At 46.6% G+C, this 15,703-nt stretch overlaps 1 long non-coding RNA gene across 16 annotated transcripts in view; it reads left to right on the forward strand.

Annotated features, from left to right (window-relative positions):
• Positions 1-15,703, forward strand: part of LOC149429009 (uncharacterized) — a 645,951-nt gene that overhangs the window by 474,926 nt on the left and 155,322 nt on the right. The window contains exon 1 of one of the 16 annotated variants that reach the window (XR_016310643.1): positions 15,536-15,644. The exons of the other annotated variants lie outside the window; for them this stretch is intronic. This is a non-coding gene — a long non-coding RNA (uncharacterized LOC149429009). Of the gene's footprint in view, positions 1-15,535; positions 15,645-15,703 lie in introns of those variants that run through there. 16 annotated transcript variants of the gene reach the window in all.

The following is a 15,703-nucleotide window of genomic DNA, read 5'->3' on the forward strand; positions in this document are numbered from 1 at the left end:
TCTCTGCAAGGAAAAGTGTGTGGTGGTATGCCCACCATTAGAAACCTCCATGCATCCACCCACTTCTAATGGTGGGCACACATGAAATGTGCCAACAAATATAAATATTTTCCTCGCCGGCTCTTTTCCACCTTCAACTCCCTGCTCTCTCTGCCCCCACCTCCACCCAGTACCTCACTCACCGCCCACGAGATTGCTAACCACTTCCAAAGCAAGATCGACGCAATTCGCAGGGACATCACCACTGCTCAGACTTCCGCCCCACCTAGCATCCCTCACACGAAAACCCCCTCGACACTCCTCTCCTTCAACCTCACCACTGTCCAGACCTCCACCCCGCCCAACATTCCTCACGCTAAAACCCCCTCAAGACTCCACTCCTTCGACCCCGTTACCACCCAAGGGGTCACTAAGATCTCTGAAGCTCGTCTTAGCACCTGCCCCCTTGACCCTGTCCCCACACAACTCCTACGATCACCCTCCTCCTCCATCCTACGTTCCCTCACTCACATCTTTAATCTCTTCCTCTCTACTGGCACATTCCCCTCCACTCTGAAGCACGCGCACATCACTCCCATACTTAAAAAACCCTCCCTGGATCCCACTGACCTGAACAACCTTAGACCCATCTCCCTGCTGCCATTTACATCCAAACTCATCAAGCGCTTTGCCTATAATCGCTTAAGCTCCCACCTCACCGACAACAACCTCCTTGATCCTATTAATATATAGTACCCCCTGTGCTATTATACCGTTAAAACGCTAAGCAGCCAGCACTTAAGTGCCACAACCCAGGCACCAAACACAGTCAAAAAATAGAAAACATAAAACAGTGCAGCGCTACAAATTCCTATAGAAATGAACATATAATATATGCTAATCCAATATATCTCATCCCTTGTAAGAATATAGTACTGTGGTCACTCCCAGTGACATCTAAAATAGCGTTTGTTACACCACACCATAGGTGTACTGCCTGTGTGGATCCTAATAGGGTGCACCAAGATGGCACCCACGCTGGATATGACGTCACTGCGCGGTCCCTTTAGGCCCCTCCCACTGGCGTATCTATGCGTTATGTCACGATTGGTGCACTTGACTTCCTCAGGATATCCTGAGGAAGTCACGTGCACCAATCGTGACGTAACGCGTAGATACGCCAGTGGGAGGGGCCTAAACGGACCACGCAGTGACGTCATATCCAGCGTGGGTGCCATCTTGGTGCACCCTATTAGGATCCACACAGGCAGTACACCTATGGTGTGGTGTAACAAACGCTGATGAATAGCTGCATAAATGTGAGTAGACAACTGTAGTGTGGCTTTTAATAAAGTAAACAGTTTTACACTATGTTGGATCTTTTGGCTTTACTGGGGATGCTTATGGAGAGGCACCTGTCCTAGTACCGGGAGGTGTTAACTGGACACAAAACCTACCAGAGGAGGAGTGTCCCACCACTACTGCTGAGGAGGATTCCACGGTTTTGGAGGAACATAAAGAGGCACTTTTAGCTCATTGGTCCTGAGGGGCCTGGGCAGGAAGGTGAGGGGGCACCCCTGTCATTGTGGATTCACACTCAGTTTGGAGCACCTGCATGAAGAGTTGTTGTGTTTCACTTATTAGGACACTCAAGGACTTAGTATTTTAGATGTCACTGGGAGTGACCACAGTACTATATTCTTACAAGGGATAAGGTATATTGGATTAGCATATATTATATGTTCATTTGTATAGGAATTTGTAGCGCTGCACTGTTTTATGTTTTCTATTTTTTAACCTCCTTGATCCCCTACAATCTGGCTTCCGTCCTCTACACTCCACTGAAACCGCCCTACTCAAACTCACCAACGACCTGCTAACCGCTAAAGCCAATGGCCACTACTCAGTGCTACAACTCCTCAACCTCTCCGCGGCTTTCAACATGGTCGACCACCCCCTCGTCCTCAAAAGACTATACTCTTTCGGCCTCAGAGACTCCGCTATCTTTTGGCTCTCTTCCTATCTATCACAACGCTCCTTCAGCGTTACCTATAACGCTGCCACCTCCCCCTCACTCCCCCTCTCTGTTGGGGTCCCCCAAGGTTCTGTCCTCGGGCCCCTTCTCTTCTCCATCTACACCTCCTCCCTTTGTCACCTGATAAACTCCCATGGCTTCCACTACCATCTCTATGCCGATGACACTCAAATCTATCTCTCTACCCCTCGCCTCACCCCTTCAGTCTCCGCCCGAATCACTAGCCTTCTGATCGACATTTCAGATTGGATGTCACTTCACTTCCTCAAATTAAACCTTGCCAAAACCGAGCTCCTAGTTTTCCCCCCAGCCCGTGTCTCTCACATGTGGTACCCCCATACTCGGGAGAAGTAGCAGAATGTATTTTGGGGAGTAATTCCACATATACATATGGCATGTGTGAGCAAAAAACGATTTAAATGACAATTTTGTGTAATTTTTTGTCATTTTCCAAAAACTTGTGGTAAAAAAATAAATTCTTCTATCGATTCAACATGCCTCTCAGCAAATAGTTTGGGGTGTCTACTTTCCAAAAAGGGGTCATTTTGGGGGTTTGGGGCATTTTATGCCTAGCATTAGAAGTTTATGCCACACATCACTCACTCTTCTAACCACCTGAAGACCAAGCCTTTTCTGACACTTTTTGTTCACATTAAAAAAATCAGTATTTTTGCTAGAAAATTAAAGTGAACCCCCAAACATTATATATTTTTCTAGAGCAGACACCCTAGTAAATAAAATGGTGGGTGCTGCAACTTTTTATCTCACATAGTACTTACACAGCGATATTTCAAACGCAATTGTTTTTTAAAATATACACTTTTTTGCATTTTAATGCACAAAAACACAATATATTGGCCAGTTATTTGGTATGAAATAAAAGATGCACCCACTGGCCACCCCAGACCCCCAAGCTTCGGCATATATGCTCTTTTTTTTAACTGCGGATGAAAAATCTCATCCGACAAATATAAAATATATATACCGAAGCATAGGGGCCATCCACCCACTGGCCACCCCAGGCCCCCATGCTTCGGCATATATGCTCTTTTTTTTAACTGCGGATGAAAAATCTTATCCGACAGCACTGCACACACCTACTTATGTCTATTCTGAAAGCAAGACCCTGTTGCTGTCAGAATAAACAGGTCAGTGCTGCAGTTTGACATTCCTGCAAAGAAATCAACAATGGTTAACAATAAAACATTAACTCAATAAAACAACTTTATAATTGAAATATCTATTCAAGGAAAAGTGTGTGGTGGTATGCCCACCATTAGAAACCTCCCTGCATCCACCCACTTCTAATGGTGGGCACACATGAAATGTCCTAACAAATATAAATATTTTCCTCGCCGGCTCTTTTCCACCTTCAACTCCCTGCTCTCTCTGCCCCCACCTCCACCCAGTACCTCACTCACCGCCCACGAGATTGCTAACCACTTCCAAAGCAAGATCGACGCAATTCGCAGGGACATCACCACTGCTCAGACTTCCGCCCCACCTAGCATCCCTCACACGAAAACCCCCTCGACACTCCTCTCCTTCAACCTCACCACTGTCCAGACCTCCACCCCACCCAACATTCCTCACGCTAAAACCCCCTCAACACTCCACTCCTTCGACCCCGTTACCACCCAAGAGGTCACTAAGATCTCTGAAGCTCGTCTTAGCACCTGCCCCCTTGACCCTGTCCCCACACAACTCCTACGATCACCCTCCTCCTCCATCCTACGCTCCCTCACTCACATCTTTAATCTCTTCCTCTCTACTGGCACATCCCCCTCCACTCTGAAGCACGCGCACATCACTCCCATACTTAAAAAACCCTCCCTGGATCCCACTGACCTGAACAACCTTAGACCCATCTCCCTGCTGCCATTTACATCCAAACTCATCGAGCGCTTTGCCTATAATCGCTTAAGCTCCCACCTCATCGACAACAACCTCCTTGATCCTATTAATATATAGTACCCCCTGTGCTATTATACCGTTAAAACGCTAAGCAGCCAGCACTTAAGTGCCACAACCCAGGCACCAAACACAGTCAAAAAATAGAAAACATAAAACAGTGCAGCGCTACAAATTCCTATACAAATGAACATATAATATATGCTAATCCAATATATCTCATCCCTTGTAGGAATATAGTACTGTGGTCACTCCCAGTGACATCTAAAATAGCGTTTGTTACACCACACCATAGATGTACTGCCTGTGTGGATCCTAATAGGGTGCACCAAGATGGCACCCACGCTGGATATGACGTCACTGCGCGGTCCCTTTAGGCCCCTCCCACTGGCGTATCTATGTGTTACGTCACGATTGGTGCACGTGACTTCCTCAGGATGACCTGAGGAAGTCACATGCACCAATCGTGACGTAACGCGTAGATACGCCAGTGGGAGGGGCCTAAACGGACCGCGCAGTGACGTCATATCCAGCGTGGGTGCCATCTTGGTGCACCTTATTATGATCCACACAGGCAGTACACCTATGGTGTGGTGTAACAAACGCTGATGAATAGCTGCATAAGTGTGAGTAGACAACTGTAGTGTGGCTTTTAATAAAGTAAACGGTTTTACACTATGTTGGATCTTTTGGCTTTACTGGGGATGCTTATGGAGAGGCACCTGTCCTAGTACCGGGAGGTATTAACTGGACACAAAACCTACCAGAGGAGGAGAGTCCCACCACTACTGCTGAGGAGGATTCCACGGTTTTGGAGGAACATAAAGAGGCACTTTTAGCTCATTGGTCCTGAGGGGCCTGGGCAGGAAGGTGAGGGGGCACCCCTGTCACTGTGGATTCACACTCAGTTTGGAGCACCTGCATGAAGAGTTGTTGTGTTTCACTTATTAGGACACTCAAGGACTTAGTATTTTAGATGTCACTGGGAGTGACCACAGTACTATATTCTTACAAGGGATAAGATATATTGGATTAGCATATATTATATGTTCATTTGTATAGGAATTTGTAGCGCTGCACTGTTTTATGTTTTCTATTTTTTAACCTCCTTGATCCCCTACAATCTGGCTTCCGTCCTCTACACTCCACTGAAACCGCCCTACTCAAACTCACCAACGACCTGCTAACCGCTAAAGCCAATGGCCACTACTCAGTGCTACAACTCCTCAACCTCTCCGCGGCTTTCAACATGGTCGACCACCCCCTCGTCCTCAAAAGACTATACTCTTTCGGCCTCAGAGACTCCGCTATCTCCTGGCTCTCTTCCTATCTATCACAACGCTCCTTCAGCGTTACCTATAACGCTGCCACCTCCCCCTCACTCCCCCTCTCTGTTGGGGTCCCCCAAGGTTCTGTCCTCGGGCCCCTTCTCTTCTCCATCTACACCTCCTCCCTTTGTCACCTGATAAACTCCCATGGCTTCCACTACCATCTCTATGCCGATGACACTCAAATCTATCTCTCTACCCCTCGCCTCACCCCTTCAGTCTCCGCCCGAATCACTAGCCTTCTGATCGACATTTCAGATTGGATGTCACTTCACTTCCTCAAATTAAACCTTGCCAAAACCGAGCTCCTAGTTTTCCCCCCAGCCCGTGTCTCTCACATGTGGTACCCCTATACTCGGGAGAAGTAGCAGAATGTATTTTGGGGAGTAATTCCACATATACATATGGCATGTGTGAGCAAGAAACGATTTAAATGACAATTTTGTGTAATTTTTTGTCATTTTCCAAAAACTTGTGGTAAAAAAATAAATTCTTCTATCGATTCAACATGCCTCTCAGCAAATAGTTTGGGGTGTCTACTTTCGAAAAAGGGGTCATTTTGGGGGTTTGGGGCATTTTATGCTTAGCATTAGAAGTTTATGCCACACATCACTCACTCTTCTAACCACCTGAAGACCAAGCCTTTTCTGACACTTTTTGTTCACATTAAAAAAATCTGTATTTTTGCTAGAAAATTAAAGTGAACCCCCAAACATTATATATTTTTTTAGAGCAGACACCCTAGTAAATAAAATGGTGGGTGCTGCAACTTTTTATCTCACATAGTACTTACACAGCGATTTTTCAAACGCAATTGTTTTTTAAAATATACACTTTTTTGCATTTTAATGCACAAAAACACAATATATTGGCCAGTTATTTGGTATGATATAAAAGATCCACCCACTGGCCACCCCAGGCCCCCATGCTTCGGCATATATGCTCTTTTTTTTAACTGCGGATGAAAAATCTCATCCGACAAATATAAAATATATATACCGAAGCATAGGGGCCATCCACCCACTGGCCACCCCAGGCCCCCATGCTTCGGCATATATGCTCTTTTTTTTAACTGCGGATGAAAAATCTCATCCGACAGCACTGCACACACCTACTTATGTCTATTCTGAAAGCAAGACCCTGTTGCTGTCAGAATAAACAGGTCAGTGCTGCAGTTTGACATTCCTGCAAAGAAATCAACAATGGTTAACAATAAAACATTAACTCAATAAAACAACTTTATAATTGAAATATCTCTTCAAGGAAAAGTGTGTGGTGGTATGCCCACCATTAGAAACCTCCCTGCATCCACCCACTTCTAATGGTGGGCACACATGAAATGTGCCAACAAATATAAATATTTTCCTCGCCGGCTGTTTTCCACCTTCAACTCCCTGCTCTCTCTGCCCCCACCTCCACCCAGTACCTCACTCACCGCCCACGAGATTGCTAACCACTTCCAAAGCAAGATCGACGCAATTCGCAGGGACATCACCACTGCTCAGACTTCCGCCCCACCTAGCATCCCTCACACGAAAACCCCCTCGACACTCCTCTCCTTCAACCTCACCACTGTCCAGACCTCCACCCCACCCAACATTCCTCACGCTAAAACCCCCTCAACACTCCACTCCTTCGACCCCGTTACCACCCAAGAGGTCACTAAGATCTCTGAAGCTCGCCTTAGCACCTGCCCCCTTGACCCTGTCCCCACACAACTCCTACGATCACCCTCCTCCTCCATCCTACGCTCCCTCACTCACATCTTTAATCTCTTCCTCTCTACTGGCACATTCCCCTCCACTCTGAAGCACGCGCACATCACTCCCATACTTAAAAAACCCTCCCTGGATCCCACTGACCTGAACAACCTTAGACCCATCTCCCTGCTGCCATTTACATCCAAACTCATCGAGCGCTTTGCCTATAATCGCTTAAGCTCCCACCTCACCGACAACAACCTCCTTGATCCTATTAATATATAGTACCCCCTGTGCTATTATACCGTTAAAACGCTAAGCAGCCAGCACTTAAGTGCCACAACCCAGGCACCAAACACAGTCAAAAAATAGAAAACATAAAACAGTGCAGCGCTACAAATTCCTATACAAATGAACATATAATATATGCTAATCCAATATATCTCATCCCTTGTAGGAATATAGTACTGTGGTCACTCCCAGTGACATCTAAAATAGCGTTTGTTACACCACACCATAGGTGTACTGCCTGTGTGGATCCTAATAGGGTGCACCAAGATGGCACCCACGCTGGATATGACGTCACTGCGCGGTCCCTTTAGGCCCCTCCCACTGGCGTATCTATGCGTTACGTCACGATTGGTGCACGTGACTTCCTCAGGATGACCTGAGGAAGTCACATGCACCAATCGTGACGTAACGCGTAGATACGCCAGTGGGAGGGGCCTAAACGGACCGCGCAGTGACGTCATATCCAGCGTGGGTGCCATCTTGGTGTACCCTATTAGGATCCACACAGGCAGTACACCTATGGTGTGGTGTAACAAACGCTGATGAATAGCTGCATAAGTGTGAGTAGACAACTGTAGTGTGGCTTTTAATAAAGTAAACGGTTTTACACTATGTTGGATCTTTTGGCTTTACTGGGGATGCTTATGGAGAGGCACCTGTCCTAGTACCGGGAGGTATTAACTGGACACAAAACCTACCAGAGGAGGAGAGTCCCACCACTACTGCTGAGGAGGATTCCACGGTTTTGGAGGAACATAAAGAGGCACTTTTAGCTCATTGGTCCTGAGGGGCCTGGGCAGGAAGGTGAGGGGGCACCCCTGTCACTGTGGATTCACACTCAGTTTGGAGCACCTGCATGAAGAGTTGTTGTGTTTCACTTATTAGGACACTCAAGGACTTAGTATTTTAGATGTCACTGGGAGTGACCACAGTACTATATTCTTACAAGGGATAAGATATATTGGATTAGCATATATTATATGTTCATTTGTATAGGAATTTGTAGCGCTGCACTGTTTTATGTTTTCTATTTTTTAACCTCCTTGATCCCCTACAATCTGGCTTCCGTCCTCTACACTCCACTGAAACCGCCCTACTCAAACTCACCAACGACCTGCTAACCGCTAAAGCCAATGGCCACTACTCAGTGCTACAACTCCTCAACCTCTCCGCGGCTTTCAATATGGTCGACCACCCCCTCGTCCTCAAAAGACTATACTCTTTCGGACTCAGAGACTCCGCTATCTCCTGGCTCTCTTCCTATCACAACGCTCCTTCAGCGTTACCTATAACGCTGCCACCTCCCCCTCACTCCCCCTCTCTGTTGGGGTCCCCCAAGGTTCTGTCCTCGGGCCCCTTCTCTTCTCCATCTACACCTCCTCCCTTTGTCACCTGATAAACTCCCATGGCTTCCACTACCATCTCTATGCCGATGACACTCAAATCTATCTCTCTACCCCTCGCCTCACCCCTTCAGTCTCCGCCCGAATCACTAGCCTTCTGATCGACATTTCAGATTGGATGTCACTTCACTTCCTCAAATTAAACCTTGCCAAAACCGAGCTCCTAGTTTTCCCCCCAGCCCGTGTCTCTCACATGTGGTACCCCCATACTCGGGAGAAGTAGCAGAATGTATTTTGGGGAGTAATTCCACATATACATATGGCATGTGTGAGCAAGAAACGATTTAAATGACAATTTTGTGTAATTTTTTGTCATTTTCCAAAAACTTGTGGTAAAAAAATAAATTCTTCTATCGATTCAACATGCCTCTCAGCAAATAGTTTGGGGTGTCTACTTTCCAAAAAGGGGTCATTTTGGGGGTTTGGGGCATTTTATGCTTAGCATTAGAAGTTTATGCCACACATCACTCACTCTTCTAACCACCTGAAGACCAAGCCTTTTCTGACACTTTTTGTTCACATTAAAAAAATCAGTATTTTTGCTAGAAAATTAAAGTGAACCCCCAAACATTATATATTTTTTTAGAGCAGACACCCTAGTAAATAAAATGGTGGGTGCTGCAACTTTTTATCTCACATAGTACTTACACAGCGATTTTTCAAACGCAATTGTTTTTTAAAATATACACTTTTTTACATTTTAATGCACAAAAACACAATATATTGGCCAGTTATTTGGTATGATATAAAAGATGATGCTATGCTGAGTAAATAGATAACAAACATGACATGCTTTAAAATTGCGCATGCCCTGTGCAATGGCGACAAATTGCATACATTTTTAATATCTATAGGCAACGCTTTAAAAGCCTTTACAAGCTACCATTTTAAATTTAGAGAGGAGGTCTAGAGCTATAATTACTGCCCTTGATCCAACGTTCGTGGCGATACCTCACCTGCATGGTGCAATCGCTGTTTCCATACTGGCACAGGGTCAACGCTGTCGATCGCAGGTGAGGGTGGGCGAGGTTCCTTTTTTTTCTGATTTAATTATTTTTACACTGTCCCTTTAATTTTTTTTTTTGATCACTGTTAATGCTATCTCAGGGAGGGGGAGGGGGGCATTTTCTGCAGCTAATTAGCCACTAGGAATGCTTTTACATAAAAGCCCATCGCCGGCTGAAAAAAATGATACCAGGATGATGCCTGCAGCTGCAGGCATCACCCTGGTATAACCATTCAAAGTCCAGTGGTGTACCAGTACGTCGCTGGTCCTTGTTGGGTGTATATGCTATGTTCTTTTTTTCTTTATGCAGCCTGTGGGCTGAATGAAAAAAAAGAGAAGAAATCTCTGCAAGGAAAAGTGTGTGGTGGTATGCCCACCATTAGAAACCTCCCTGCATCCACCCACTTCTAATGGTGGGCACACATGAAATGTGCCAACAAATATAAAATATATATACCGAAGCATAGGGGCCATCCACCCACTGGCCACCCCAGGCCCCCATGCTTCGGCATATATGCTCTTTTTTTTAACTGCGGATGAAAAATCTCATCCGACAGCACTGCACACACCTACCTATGTCTATTCTGAAAGCAAGACCCTGTTGCTGTCAGAATAAACAGGTCAGTGCTGCAGTTTGACATTCCTGCAAAGAAATCAACAATGGTTAACAATAAAACATTAACTCAATAAAACAACTTTATAATTGAAATATCTCTTCAAGGAAAAGTGTGTGGTGGTATGCCCACCATTAGAAACCTCCCTGCATCCACCCACTTCTAATGGTGGGCACACATGAAATGTGCCAACAAATATAAATATTTTCCTCGCCGGCTGTTTTCCACCTTCAACTCCCTGCTCTCTCTGCCCCCACCTCCACCCAGTACCTCACTCACCGCCCACGAGATTGCTAACCACTTCCAAAGCAAGATCGACGCAATTCGCAGGGACATCACCACTGCTCAGACTTCCGCCCCACCTAGCATCCCTCACACGAAAACCCCCTCGACACTCCTCTCCTTCAACCTCACCACTGTCCAGACCTCCACCCCACCCAACATTCCTCACGCTAAAACCCCCTCAACACTCCACTCCTTCGACCCCGTTACCACCCAAGAGGTCACTAAGATCTCTGAAGCTCGCCTTAGCACCTGCCCCCTTGACCCTGTCCCCACACAACTCCTACGATCACCCTCCTCCTCCATCCTACGCTCCCTCACTCACATCTTTAATCTCTTCCTCTCTACTGGCACATTCCCCTCCACTCTGAAGCACGCGCACATCACTCCCATACTTAAAAAACCCTCCCTGGATCCCACTGACCTGAACAACCTTAGACCCATCTCCCTGCTGCCATTTACATCCAAACTCATCGAACGCTTTGCCTATAATCGCTTAAGCTCCCACCTCACCGACAACAACCTCCTTGATCCTATTAATATATAGTACCCCCTGTGCTATTATACCGTTAAAACGCTAAGCAGCCAGCACTTAAGTGCCACAACCCAGGCACCAAACACAGTCAAAAAATAGAAAACATAAAACAGTGCAGCGCTACAAATTCCTATACAAATGAACATATAATATATGCTAATCCAATATATCTCATCCCTTGTAGGAATATAGTACTGTGGTCACTCCCAGTGACATCTAAAATAGCGTTTGTTACACCACACCATAGGTGTACTGCCTGTGTGGATCCTAATAGGGTGCACCAAGATGGCACCCACGCTGGATATGACGTCACTGCGCGGTCCGTTTAGGCCCCTCCCACTGGCGTATCTATGCGTTACGTCACGATTGGTGCACGTGATTTCCTCAGGATATCCTGAGGAAGTCACGTGCACCAATCGTGACGTAACGCGTAGATACACCAGTGGGAGGGGCCTAAACGGACCGCGCAGTGACGTCATATCCAGCGTGGGTGCCATCTTGGTGCACCCTATTAGGATCCACACAGGCAGTACACCTATGGTGTGGTGTAACAAACGCTGATGAATAGCTGCATAAGTGTGAGTAGACAACTGTAGTGTGGCTTTTAATAAAGTAAACGGTTTTACACTATGTTGGATCTTTTGGCTTTACTGGGGATTGTTATGGAGAGGCACCTGTCCTAGTACCGGGAGGTATTAACTGGACACAAAACCTACCAGAGGAGGAGAGTCCCACCACTACTGCTGAGGAGGATTCCATGGTTTTGGAGGAACATAAAGAGGCACTTTTAGCTCATTGGTCCTGAGGGGCCTGGGCAGGAAGGTGAGGGGGCACCCCTGTCACTGTGGATTCACACTCAGTTTGGAGCACCTGCATGAAGAGTTGTTGTGTTTCACTTATTAGGACACTCAAGGACATAGTATTTTAGATGTCACTGGGAGTGACCACAGTACTATATTCTTACAAGGGATAAGATATATTGGATTAGCATATAATATATGTTCATTTGTATAGGAATTTGTAGCGCTGCACTGTTTTATGTTTTCTATTTTTTAACCTCCTGATCCCCTACAATCTGGCTTCCGTCCTCTACACTCCACTGAAACCGCCCTACTCAAACTCACCAACGACCTGCTAACCGCTAAAGCCAATGGCCACTACTCAGTGCTACAACTCCTCAACCTCTCCGCGGCTTTCAACATGGTCGACCACCCCCTCATCCTCAAAAGACTATACTCTTTCGGCCTCAGAGACTCCGCTATCTCCTGGCTCTCTTCCTATCTATCACAACGCTCCTTCAGCGTTACTTATAACGCTGCCACCTCCCCCTCACTCCCCCTCTCTGTTGGGGTCCCCCAAGGTTCTGTCCTCGGGCCCCTTCTCTTCTCCATCTACACCTCCTCCCTTGGTCACCTGATAAACTCCCATGGCTTCCACTACCATCTCTATGCCGATGACACTCAAATCTATCTCTCTACCCCTCGCCTCATCCCTTCAGTCTCCGCCCGAATCACTAGCCTTCTGAACGACATTTCAGATTGGATGTCACTTCACTTCCTCAAAGTAAACCTTGCCAAAACCGAGCTCCTAGTTTTCCCCCCAGCCCGCGCCCCCCCCCCCCCGACCTCTCCATCACGACCAACAACACCACCATCAGCCCCACCCCGCAAGCCAGAGTACTTGGTGTCATTCTAGACTCCAATCTGTCTTTCCAGCCCCAGATCCAATCGCTGACAAATTCATGCAGACTCCACCTCCACAACATCTCCAAAATACGCACATTCCTAACTCCAGAAACTACAAAGCAACGCGTTCACTCCCTTATCATATAACGACTTGACTACTGTAACTCCCTCCTTGTCGGCTTACCCCAACACAGGCTAACCCTGCTTCAGTCTACTCTGAATTCTGCGGCCAGACTCATCCACCTTACTAACTGCTCCGTATCTGCCACCCCCCTCTGCCAATCCCTCAACTGGCTTCCGATTGCCCAACGCATAACACTCAAAATACTAACACTGATGTACAAAGCTGTTCATAACACTGCCCCAAACTACATCACCGACCTGATATCCATCTACCACCCAAATCGCACTCTCCGCTCCTCACAAGACCTCCTACTCTCTAGTTCCCTGGTCTCCTCCTCCCATGCCCGCCTCCAGGGCTTCTCCCATCCTCTGGAACTCACTACCCCAATCCATCAGACTGTCACCTACCCTCCTCACCTTTAGGCGCACCCTGAAAACCCATCTCTTCAGAGAAGCCTACCCCGCCCTCACCTAACTGCTGATCTCCTCCGCTCCCCCCACCACTCCATCCCCCACTGCTATTTCCTCCTGTACCACTCTCCCCTCCCTCCTAGATTGTAAGCTCCAAGGAGCAGGGCCCTCGAACCCCTCATGTATTTTATTGTATTGTTACTGTATTGTCTCATGTATTGTCTCCCATTGTAATGTACAGCGCTGAGCAAACTGTTGGCGCTATATAAATACAGTATAATAATAATATTTAGACTACTACAATAAAGAACATATTTTAAAATATATAATACTAATAATAATATTCAACAACTATATTTTTTTTTGTTTTTTTTTGTTTTTTTTTTAAATTTTTTTGTTTTTTTGGGGTTTTTTTTAAAGCATTAAATACTATAACTTCTACAAGACAGGAAAACTCTTAAAATATATAATACAATAAATACATCTAAGCTGATAATATTAATAATAGATCTCTATAATACCATTCTCCTCATCGATCACGTAGTCGATTCCATTGTCATCTAGAAACTCTCTCATACGGTTGAAATCCTGGTTCCCTCGCACGATAGGAATGTTCGCCCGGCACATGGGACAGGTAGCACTCTGTTCAACCCATTGTTGGAGGCAGCGGTTGTGGAATTGGTGATCGCAGGGTAGGGTAGTATTGGCGTCTCCATCTTCACAATCTGCTAAACAAATGGTACAGATTACCTGCTCCTCGCCGCGAGGCTCCATGGCCGGTGCTCCCTGTGGCTCCATGGCTGGTGCACCCTGTGGCTCCATGGCTGGTGCACCCTGTGGCTCCATGGCTGGTGCACCCTGTGGCTCCATGGCCAGAGCTCCCTGTGGCTCCATGGCCAGAGCTCCCTGTGGCTCCATGGCCAGAGCTCCCTGTGGCTCCATGGCCGGTGCTCCCTGTGGCTCTGGGTGGTGCTCAGCAGCCCTGTTGCGGTCTCTTGGAGATCGGCTTCGGCTGATGGCGGCGTCCTCCCTTCTCTGCCGATGTTGCGCTCTGGACCTCGTCCGATGAGCTATGGGAGACTCTCCGCCCTCCTGACGTGATGGCCTTCCACGAGATGGACGTCGTGAAGATCTCGGCATCCTGGTAGTAATTGATGCCGGAGTACCTGAAAACAGCTTAAATATATCTAATATTAAGTAATAAAGGTACAATTTCTGGGGAAATTGTGTTCTTGCCTGCAGCAGTAGTCTACAAGTGCAGTGGGCGGAGTAGCATTTGTCACTCTGCTGGCTGCTCACACACCTGGGTTCCTATGGCAACTCACTCTACAGCAAGGGCAGAGGAGTGGGCGGAGCCTCTGTTGACACAGCTGGGTTGCTATGGCAACTCACTCTGAGAGGCATTTTTATATACACACTGCTCCAACTTGCCAACTTCACTGGCGATTGCCATCTTCAAACACTTGTAGTTTTAAAAGTATAAATGCTACCGTGAAAAGGGTTATATTGTTAGAATCACAAGAACCAGACCTAAATTTTGATGTATAGTATGTGTCTGAAATATTAAAAATGAATGCACAGTCGCAGTTTAAAAATGTCCCTTAAAATTTCAGGTGACTGTGAGTGAAGTTTCAATGAAAGTCAATGGGAGGGGTGAGTTGCAAACAAATGGTCATATTGTGAAAACTATCAGGACTATGGCTTAGCCGTGAACATTTTTAGTGACAGCAGGGTTAGCTGAACGTTTTGATATAAGATATGTGTAGGTGGGCTTGAAAATGACATAGTGATGGCAGTTTACAAATCATGTTCTGATTTTTCCTTCCACACTGTAGCTTTGTCATTTCTCACTCTAGTTGCACCATTCATTCCTATGGGAAAATTTCACCACAAAAACCGCGATATTTCGTGAACGATTCGGCGAAACGTTCCACAAAGTAATAGCAATCCGATCGGGAACAATCCGCACGTTTTGATATATTACTTGTCTTTGTAGTGTAAAAACTGTGGGAGGAGTTAGCGTGGCAAATTTGGCTATAAGAATAAGAATATATTTGTGAGATAACAATAAGTGATCTTTGCAAGAACACTGAATTACACAGGATTGGGGCCATTCAATGGTTATTATTGAGTTCTGCCACAAGATGGCATTCTCAGGTGTAATACCGCTCCTCGCCATAGATGTCTCCCTTCCCAGTCGGCTCTATACAGAGAAAACGGCGGCCATCTTTAGCTATGTAAAGTCTATGGGAGGCGGAGGAGAGGAGCAGCTGAGAGGGGAACAGGAAAGGAACGGCCGGGGTGGGGATGATGGCCTCCCGGGGGGAGCTGAGCTGAGCAGGTGAGGAGGACAGAGGGCAGGAGAGCTGGGTAGGTGGATGGAGGAGGCCGGGGGGCTTT

Source organism: Staurois parvus, unplaced genomic scaffold, assembly GCF_062004578.1.
Source record: "Staurois parvus isolate SC_StPar_1 unplaced genomic scaffold, SC_StPar_1.0 ptg002864l, whole genome shotgun sequence".
NCBI lineage: Eukaryota > Metazoa > Chordata > Amphibia > Anura > Ranidae > Staurois > Staurois parvus.